Below are 11650 nucleotides of genomic sequence, written 5' to 3'. Positions count from 1 at the left end.
CAAAGGACAAATCGTAAAGCTTTGACCCCTTGAAAGCCAAATTTTTTGCCTAAATCGGATTAAAAAGATTTTCCCAAATCTCAATAATACTTACGTCAAATATACCGAAAATTGGCAGAGTCATTTTGCAGGGAAATTTAAACAGACACACATACACATACATTTTCACACACACGCACACACACACACACATATATATATATATGTGTGTGTGTGTGTGTGTGTGTGTGTGTGTGTATGAGAACAAGTAGTTAACAAAACATGTTAAAAACACTTTGAAAAAAGAATATTTAATTTTAAAAAGGAAAATAGTAAATAAGTTGATAGTTCTTAATCCGCGGAGATTCGAAGAAAAAAAATTCCTTCTCATCAGAGGTTAGGATTTAATAAAATGCGGGATCGGATTTTGCTTGCAAATTATTTGATGAAACTACACAATTAAGTCATAGATCTTGCTTTATAACAAAACATGAAGCAGATGGAATAGGGTGAATAAAACATTTATTTCACGTGAATGGATAGTCTGGTGAAGGGTAAAGTATCCAATGACGGTAAAATCCAAAAATGCATATTCCAAGAAAGTTAATTCCATTTCCATTCGCACAAGTAAAATCCAAGGAAATCACGTAATTGGAAGATGATCCAAAGTAATCCAAAGGCAGGGACTCGTGGAATAATTATCAAATAGGTACAAGGAAAAGGGAATGAATTCCAATAATAGTATTAAAAGAAAGATAAAACATGCGTAAAAAAATAGATGGAAGAAATTTAGAACTCAACTCATTAGGAAAGGCTTATCAAGAATATATATATATATATATATATATGTTTATGAAGTTGTCTGTGTGTGTGCATTTCCCTATTTAACCACGCTGTCAATTTTCAATCTAGACACTCGAGATTTGTCATAAGGATATTGAAATTTTGGGGAATCTATTTGACTAGTTTTCGGACAGAAATTTGTCTTTTTAGTGGTCAGAGTTAAACGAGTTGATCTTTAACACTCTACGAAACTACCCCTTATTTTGTGTCTAAACACTTGAAATTTTAGATGTAGGTAACTTAGACATGGATCAAACATTTTAATTCGATTTGAGCCCCAGAAAATAAATGTTAAATCATCACAATAGGAGTCAAAGTTTTTAAAAAATTGACCTCTTCCGTATCTACCAAATTACTCAGCCAATTTTTGGTCTAACCATTTGAGATTTTACATAAATTGCATTCAAGCATAAGGCACGCGTCTTAATCATTTTTTCGTAAAAAATTTGGCCGCCAAGGGACAAAGTTTCAAAGCTTTACTTTTGCGATCTCTGGCAAACTATTAACCTAGTTTTAGGTATGAATATGTCAAATTTTACAGGAAATCTATTCAGACATAGGACAAGGTTTTTTAATGTGTATTAGGTCGAAAATCTGACTGCCAAGAGGTCAACATTGAAAGAGTTGACCTTTGTAGAAGCTACCATATTTCTCCGCTTATTTTATGTTTAAATATTTGAAATTTTAGATGCGGTTAAATGGACATGAGTCAAACTTTTTAACACACGCACACACACACATACACACACACAGACACACACACACACACACATATATATATATATATATATATATATATATATATATATATATATATACATACATGTGCATATAATGTTAGGAATTATCCATTGGGCCAGGGCAAAGCCGGGCTTAACGGCTAGATATGTAACATCGTTTATCCATTACAAGTCTCGTTTCCAATGTAAAGCATTTTTAAGACTTAAAAGTAAAACGTATAAAATCTATGAAGACGGAAGCGATACAAGTAAAACGAGCGACTTCTTATACTCTATGATGTATTTTTCTGCATAGTCACTCATTTTCTCTATGCACTTTTCTCAACAATAAACGATGTTATGAGACAACAGAAGAGACGAAGGAGGCTGCGACGTGTGTCATTTACATGTTCACAAAAGAGAACTTCTATGATGATTTCCTTTCACTTATATAAATTCGACCCCCATTTCGACTCCTTCCGACCCCGAGTCCACAACCCTGGTTAGAATGGTAAAAGAAGGCATTACAGCCTAACTAAAAAATTTTCTGTGTATTATAAATACAAGTTCTTACGCGAAAAAAGTGTTTGAAAACCATATTGAAAGCACCTCGTATATATGACCAAACGTTTTATTGGTGAAAAGCAAATGTAATTCATAATTAGTTTCCACAATTACAAATCTATGTATAGTCGATTTTTTGTTGTTTCTATAATTATCTCTTAAACTCTGTTTATTCAAACACTCGATGATATTCCTCTATATCATTGTCACAATGCGGAGAATATTATGTTTTTTTTCACTGTAGCTTATTTATATATTACGTTATAGGGATATGCAAATGCCAATGTGTACAATACTTTTCTGGGGTTATGTTTTTTTTAAGAGCTCAGTCCTTTTCTTTTTTCCTATGGCGTCTAATGGTTCAGGGTCGCCTGACGAAGTCTCATTGACTGAAACAGATAACTGTTTGTAGCGACCAAATGTAACTGTTTATCCTCGAATAAATAAATAATATATATATATATATATATATATATATAACGAAGTTGATCATATTTGCATGATCAAATTCAAACGAGTGATCATGTTCCCCACAATGGCAGAAAAGTGCATTTAAGGAATTTCCATTCTGTCTCCCCAAACATATATACGAGAAACACAACCTACATTAGAAATAAGACATAATGAACAGATAAGATACATAAAGAATGAACACTCTTTCTATGTACTTTTCTGCGATTGTTCTGAACGTGATCACTCGGTTGACTTTGATCATACAAAAATTAATAAATTCGTTGTAGATAGAGCTAAGCGAAGACTCCTAGAATCATCACTTATTTCACATACTAACACCATCACACAAAGAACGGGTTTCTACAATTTAGCCTTTATTATATGAAATATAATAATCAGAGAGCAAAATAAGAATACAGATCCTGGGTAATCAGTCTATATGTCCTTAACCGCCTCTCCTCATATAATTTCAACAAAATTAATAGGATTAAAAAAATAGATTCAGTAAATGTGCATGCACATATGTATATAAATAACATTTAAATATATATATATATATATATATATATATATATACACGCACATTTATAGATTCGACCCAGAATGGGAATGATTTTTTTCCTTTTACACTCGCATGTCGTCTGTGATCGTTTTCTTACACATTTTTCCTACGAAATCCTGACGTTGTCCCCTGAAATGGGGACGAAACGTTGATCACTATTTGATTAATTCTCGTCGTTCCTTCTCAAATAACACACACACACGCACACACACACACGCACACATATATATATATATATATATATATATATATATATATATATATATATGTATATAAAATAAAAATTACAATTAAATTTACCAAAATGATCCAAGATGGTAAAACTAAAGTATATTATAAATATTAAAGAATTAATATTTATAAAGTAATCTCAACCAGATGTAAAAGCTAAATAAAACCAAATAGGAGATAGAGCAAATAGTTAATGTAAAAAAAAACTTTGAAAAAGAGTTTAAAACATATTTAATCTGAAAAGTAAACACTTAATAAGTTGTATGTCCAATTTGTATTACTGTTTCATTAACCAGTAATAAAAATTGGACATAGGAATGAAAAGTAGAATCATTTACACATATTTCCAACTCTCGAAAACATTTCAAATGAACTACGAAAATGCTTTTTTTACATTTTAAACACATCTTTAATATGTTCTAAACATTTTAATTACTTTCTGAAGAGTACGCTTCACAGAACATCTGAAACGCGTTTTAAACGATTTCAATGATTTAAAAACATTATTACAATGATCTAAACATAATTTTCAAATGAAAAACCAAAACACGAAATTATAAAATAATGTTAAAAATACACATTGTTGATGACCACCCCCTTATTTAAATATACATCTTTCTGTTGTTGGAATTTCTTAACCCATTTTATATATATATATATATATATATATATATATATATATATATATATATATGTATTATCATCCGACGCGTATTTAAGCGAGTAAGCGAAGCTCGCTGTTTGTTTGTGAACTAACTTCCAGTTCGAGAACTGTGCGACGGGCAAATTCTAATTTAATAGGCATTTGAGGAGAAATATTTACAGGCACTGATTATTGATCCGATGGTTTGAGCTGCCGATTGTCAACACGGTGGTTGTAGGCTCTATCAACGGCTGAGAAAAAGCTGTATGTCTAGCCGCACTGATGAGTTGTGATACAACGGAACACTACCTACTGCATGTGCATGGCTGTATATATATATATATATATATATATGTATATATATATATATATATATATATATATATATATAATGCAATTAAGGTTTTAAAAGCTTAATATAAACGAAACAATCATAAAAATCAGAAACAGGTTTGCTTTTTGGTCCAATATAATGTACTGTTCCGAGTCCTTAGGTGTATGCAGTTTTCTGCAGGGAATATTTAAACACAGAATGTTTTAGCTTCCCTGATTGCAATGATTCCTGTACGGAACATGGCCGCGTCTTTTATATCTATCGATCTAAAATGACCCTGTGTGACAATGCGATTATATCGCAGACATTTTTCTCTTAATATGTGTTGTTTTGTCGGACTACTGTTTTTAACCGTGTGTAATTTTTACAAATTTGTTAGCTTCGAAATCCGTACACTGTATATTTTCGGACTCTTGTTTGCGAAAGAGATACGGACTTTAGTAAGGAACTTTGTTTTATCTCTGGTGTAGCGTGCCCAGTGTTAGTCAGTCATGGTTTGGGATATTTGGCAGATGAACCTATGAAGAGAGGCATTCCATTAGTTGCACAGGCGCAAATTAATTCCGTCTAAGGCTGTGATGCTTTCTACCATTGTCTATTGAAATTATTAATTTGATCAGAAATATGTGATAGAAATATAGGCCAAAGAATAGAACAAAAAAATGGGAAATATTAAGCATTCTGGAATGAAAGAATGTTTACATAAATCGACAACAGAAGGTGGGCACATGGGGGAGCGGTTACAGCACGACGAATCCCTTTTACGCGCCTTCACTGATGTCACACGCGTCATACTAAAATCGAAAACGTTGTATATGGGTATTAAAAAAATGTTTCTAACACAGATGATAGTGTTGTTTTGGGGGAAGGGCAAATGTATAAATCGCAAACACTGATGAAAGTATGCCCTTTTCTCTTCCCTGCAACCTCTCTCTCACAGAAGAGACGTTGCGATCCTGTCTTTCCTGTATCGTTATTTTCATAGCAAGTGCTCGTATGAGCTCCAATGTCTGGTCCCCTTTCGCCAATATTTCATGAAAAACACCCGTCTAGCTGAAACCATTGTCAATAATTTCCCCACTCTTTATTTGTGCCTAAATCAAAACGTAGATTCCATGAATAAAGCTTCTTTCTTAGAAGTGCACGCCTGTGGAACTCTGTTCCAATTGCCTGTTTCCCACCTGACTACAACTTGGATGTCTTTAAGTCCAAGATAAGCAAATTCCTGATAAACTGCCCCTTAATTAAGATACTTTATCAAATCTCCATTACTAACGATTACTAAGATATTATCCCATTGATTACTGTACACGCAATACATCTTATCCTCGAGTGGCTTCCGGGCCTTGATAAGTGATGAATACCATGTAAAAAATCACATTGAACGACTGGGCACAGTAAGTATATAACAGTAATTAGGTAGAAGTTCTAACTGCTTCGCAATTGTGTTTTGAGTGTTGCTCGCACTGAAGATTGAATCCTCGTCCGCAATAAGAATGTACGAATGACAACTGAATTTTGTGAAGTGTCCTATCCTTTACGCAACGGGTCCTTGAGAAACGGGCTTTGTTATTTACCCTGTTAACGATTTATAATAGCTAAACAAGTCATTTATTTATTAGAATCGATTATAACTGGTTGAAATCCATACAGCCCGTAGGGTTTCACTTTGTAGATAATGCTGAGTTCATGTGTGTTATTGCTATAAAACAACAAATGTACGACCTTCTGTGGTGATGGGATTAGTATGCTTGTGTATCGTTTGTGTGAGTAAATCGATGTTAAGGGCGAATATATTAAAACATAGAGAAACACTTTCTTGAATCTTCGGTTCCTTTCGGGTGAGGTGAATAAATATAGAGCGACCGTCAGCAATAAACAGTTTGTTTCAAAACAGTTTGCCTTGGCATTAGTGGTTCCCTCCTTTTTCTGGTACGCTAATTCCCATCTGTCAAGTTTCATTTGAGTTTTATTTCCTAAAACGCTTTAACGTCTATAGGAAAATATCGCGCACTTTTCCTGTCTAAAAGAATTGTATCTTATGTTATGTGTGCATGTGTTTGAAATAGAACGGCTTTTACAGATGAATATAACTTTAGAAACAGGAAGAAAAAAAGAAGGCGTATCATTCCTTTTATTTCGATTCTTTTAGCGTTTAATCATTGATTGTTTTTCTGTTTGTGTTAGGTTGTTAAAAATAAGCAAACGATAGGTTTATACTGTTTTTACTTTGTTTAATGGGTTTGGAAACTTTTTTCACCACACAGATGTTGGTGCGATAGAGAATACACAACATTAAAAGTGACACCATTATGAAATTATTTATGAAGCAAGATGTTTTTTTGCACATTTTTACCTTAAACATTGACACTATAACGTAATGTTTACTTCGAATTAAGGAAGATATATATATATATATATATCCGTGTGTGTATACATATATATATATATATATATATATATATATATATATACATATGTATATATAAAATAGTTGAATTTTTATTTATTTATTTTTTATTAGCGATTCCGTACTCTTTCTTTTTAGCTTCCTGAGCGCTTATTAAAAAGGGGTAATTTGCCCTTTGTTTACATTTTTCAGCCCACATTTTTTGGATGTATTACTTTTTATTCATTTATTTATTTATTTTTAATATTATTTATTAATAATTATTACGAGCATAAAAGTAAGTCGTCTATATACATGCATGTTTATATACTTCGACCCTTGTCAATAAGGTCGAGTTATGGTGATGAAGAGTAAACTATGAAACATTTATGTATATTGGTGACTGTTGTGCACTTAATAATTAGTAATATATATATATATATATATATATATATATATATATATATATACATAGAAAATATAGATTTTAACATTGTGATGTGTGTTCATATTGCATTTATATTAAGGCATGTAAGTAGCATCATTGATATAGAAAACATCGTGGGTATTTCAAATTCGAGCAATTTTACGTTATGCACTATCCGAAATCCGATAACCTCTACATAGAATTGCAGGACGTTTTATGCATGTTGAGTTAGTCATGAATATTTCCGGATAAGAGGCCTATGTTCTACGATTTTATCAGTGTATATTTCATGAAAATACTTATAAAACAAATATAGGAATTTCAAATTGCGAAGATGGGTCAAAGGTTCGGGAATACTTTACAGCGAGGAATCTTTAAGATTTTTTTTTTTTAAATTACATTTTCACCCCAAACAAGGCACACTGCCACTTTGGTGTAGGGGAAACAACTACTGGGGTACTATGTATGGATTTGGGCAGCAAGATGTTGGTTCACGTTGCACTTGAACTTCTGCATGTCAGTACAGTTGGGGAAGTAGTGACCTGGAATGAAATTCTAAAGTCTAGCGGTTCTGGGGAAGAAACTACCGGAGTAGAAAGATCTTTTACATCTAGGGATATCTACAGTGTGGGGGTGGGATTTTGCAGTTTGTCGGGTCTGTCGAGGGTGTTCATGTCGTGGGGGCACAAGTGCTTGCAGTTCATCAGAGCATTCACCATTAAAGTACTTATAGAACAGGCAGAGGGATGCAACGTTTCGTCGATGGGACAGAGGCTGAAGCTTAGATGCCAGTTAAGGGCCTATCAGATTTGCGACTCTCTTTTGAACCTTTTCAAGGAGCGAGAGACTAGTAGCCGATGCACCAGCCCAAATATGACATCAATACTCCATACATGGGCGAATGGTTGCCTTATAGAGGTACAGGATACTTTCGGGTGTTAGTAGTTTTCTAGTACGGTAGAGAGAGCCTACCTTCCTTGCAGCGGCCCTGGCAATGCCCTCGATCTAATTGTTCGAACTCATGTTTCCTGTGAACGTTAATCCAAGGAGCTTGAAAGACGTACTCTCAGATAAAGAGTCGTTGGTCATTGCTATAGGTGGTAGAGAAGGTTTCTTGTAATTATTGAGACTCATTATTGGACTCTACCTTAAATAAGGAGATATACTATTAGTTGATGAGGCAGATTATTTATAAAAACAATATTCCGCGCCTGGTGAATGTTTGCTTTGAAGAAATGTAGGACACTGACCTGTGTAAATAGTTTACAAACGTGATAGACAGTTTCTACATTGTTACAGGATGTTTGGTAATGTTTTCTATATTTTTGTTTTAAACAGACTTTAAATTGCATACATATCATATTGATATTCAGTCCTGGATTAATACTCTTGCTTCAATTCTATACTCCAATATCACTGTTTGCTCATTTTCTTACCTTTACCAATATAAGTGTCAAATACGTCCGAAAATAGAGTATTGTTATCACATCAAAGAAGGTTGATTAAAAAACAACCCTTTTTAATATGGTAGTACGAAACCGATTCTGAAATGGAATTGCCCCTGTTTTTCTCAACACAACTACGGGTTTCTTACGGAAGGTACATTATTAAACCTTTTTATACTCTTTTGTTATTTCTATAGTAAGTGCTCGAATAAGGTGATTCTAGCAAATCTTCTGTAAAAGATTTACAATAAAAATTAGTCTAGTTTTAACCATATTCAGGATAATTTATTTCTAATTCGGTATGTCTAGAACTAGGCCGAATTCCCATATCGAACAATTATTTCCAAATCTAAAATCTGATAGAGATATTGTCACGAAGTGCCTTCCCTGTTTATTTTAAATGCAATGGAGACATTTTTATTGGATCGCCACTTGCTACACCCATTGTTACAAATTGTTGCTGGGTTTAACCATTTATCTTTCCAAACAAATATTCCTTATCCCATTGTAGCTGTAGAAATGGACCTCCTTCACTCCTTCCAATAAACTGAGTAACCGCCTGTCTTGTAACGTCACCTGTTTACCGTCTATACAGCGAAAACTCCCACACTCCTCCAGGCGACCTGCTTTATATTACATCCACCCACGTGAATCTCGCGAGATCACATGAAACCACTACTGTAAAATATCGCAGGCATCGTCTTGGTTGCTCTTTTTCCTGTCCAACGAGCATGACAGGTAGACACGTGGGCGCTTCACGGGTAGGCCGTTTGTATGTCTGTTTCTATTTTCCCCACAGTAGCTCTTTTGTCATTGCTAATTGATGACTCATTAAAAATCAGAAATTAGAAACAAAAGTTATTTTTATTTGATTTATTATGGAAAAACTTATAGTTTATATGTCATTTTAAAAACACCGATAAATGTACCACTCATGGAGAACATCTATTCCCATTCGGAAATTAGAACAGAACCATATTTTTAGCTAGTGGAAGCTAGATTGATCTTGTTCAATTGATCTGCTCAGGTTCAGACGCATATGTTAAATGAATGTCCTATGATAACAATTAACTACCACTCGCAAGTGAAATATAATGAAAACATTAACATGTTTTATAAACTCATCATTGATGTGTACACAAAAATAAAGCGAAATAAGAGAGATTTAATACACATCTTAATTGTCATGGCCAATAATCAAAATGTTAATGATATTTCACGTTTTCTTTTACGAATAATAATGAACCATGGATCAAAATTATTAGTAATATTTTACGTTTCCTTTTACGAATAAAAATCAACCAAGGATCAACATTGCTAGTTATATTTAACGTTTTCTTTTACGAATAAAAATCAACCCTCTATCAATATGTTAGTGATATTTTACGTTTCCTTTTACGAATAAAAATCATCCATGGATCAAAATGTTAGCGATATTTTATGTTTCCTTGTATGAATAAAAATTAACCATGGATCAAATTTAAGTGATATTTCCCGTTTCCTTTTACGAATAAAAATTAACCATGGATCAAAATGTTAGTGATATTTTACGTTTCCTTTTACGAATAAAAATCAATCATGGATCAAAATGTTAGAGATATTTTACGTTTCCTTTTACGAATAAAAATCAAACATGGATGAATATTTTAGTGAAATTTTACGTTTCTTTTTACGAATATAATTTGATTTAGGGGAGCATGTAATCGATGCATCTAAAATATATCTTTGTTCTGCACTTCTTATATCTCTCAACACCTACGATATCAGCGGTTTATACTTTATTTGTGCGTTTTCGAACGTTTTAACTGCATATTGGTTCTTAGCGGGGATACGTGAATCAGTGTTTTGAATACTTAAAAAAATTCTGTTAAGAAAGTGACATTTTCTGAAGATTGAAGGTTGAGTCTTTAATGTAAACGGCTATAAAATAGAGTTGCATATTGCTTACGACATATACCCAATCTTTGTTGCCGAAATAGAGCATGTTTCGTATTTTTTGTACCAGACAAATACATCATCTGTATTATAATACACATATTGTTATTAGCCAGTGCCTTTTCCTCGTTTTATATCTTCTGGTTTTATTTCTGAACTACACATTTATTTCCTTTTTCTGACTCGCTTCTTTGTTCTGTGTTAGCGTTATAATCAATCATAATCCCTATAATCTTTCTATCTTTTCATTGCCTGTATTATTACTCCCTTGTTCCTTATATATAATTCACTTCCGACATGCATCTTCCTATTTTCTGTAACCTCTTCGTTCTCATTATAATTTATTCTACTATTTCACTCGTCCACAGTTTGATTTTATTACTCCACGTTTAGCGGCCACTTCTACAACAAAACAACAGCTACAAAACAATAACAACAGCATAAACAACAAGAGCAGAAACTAATATTTCTACTAACATCTATTCTATCAATCAATGCTTCTCTTTATATTTCACCCTTTTTTATGCTTATTTCAATTCTGTAAAGTGGTTCACCTTCTTCAATTTTCCAATTTTTTTTTCAATTGATCAATATAATTTTAATTGTAATTTATTTATATACATGTATATTTCTGTAAAACTATCTGTCTATCACACTTTTTTAAAAAAAGAGAGCAAGAATACAAGCAGAACTCGTTAAACGCGCTGTTTGCATGCACGCATGTAGTTAATATCGACACATATCTCACCCTGAAGGCGTTTCCTCCTTTTTGTTCTCGTTCACTGCTTCTTTTCTTAATTGTTCCTTATTTTTTGATCCGTTTCTTCTCTTTTACTATCAAGAAAAAAGCCGGCAGCTTAGTGACCTAATGCATTCGAATACTTTATTAACACCCAATTTCAACGCGCCTTTCTTCAAAATCAATTTCGAGCCCTGCAGTAGGATTTGCACTAGGGCCGGCAATAACAAATCAAAAAATAAATAATCAATATGGAGAAAATAGAAAAACAAAATAAAACGAAAAGAAAAACATGATAATATTTTTTGGCAAATTGTGCAATAATATGCAACACGGAAAAGTATCGAATGAAAAAGTGAATTCTCCATCAGAAAAAAATATTCGATG

Source organism: Euprymna scolopes, chromosome 10 (assembly GCF_053919585.1).
Source record: "Euprymna scolopes isolate OS-2025 chromosome 10, ASM5391958v1, whole genome shotgun sequence".
NCBI lineage: Eukaryota > Metazoa > Mollusca > Cephalopoda > Sepiida > Sepiolidae > Euprymna > Euprymna scolopes.
This window is presented reverse-complemented; position numbering follows the sequence as displayed.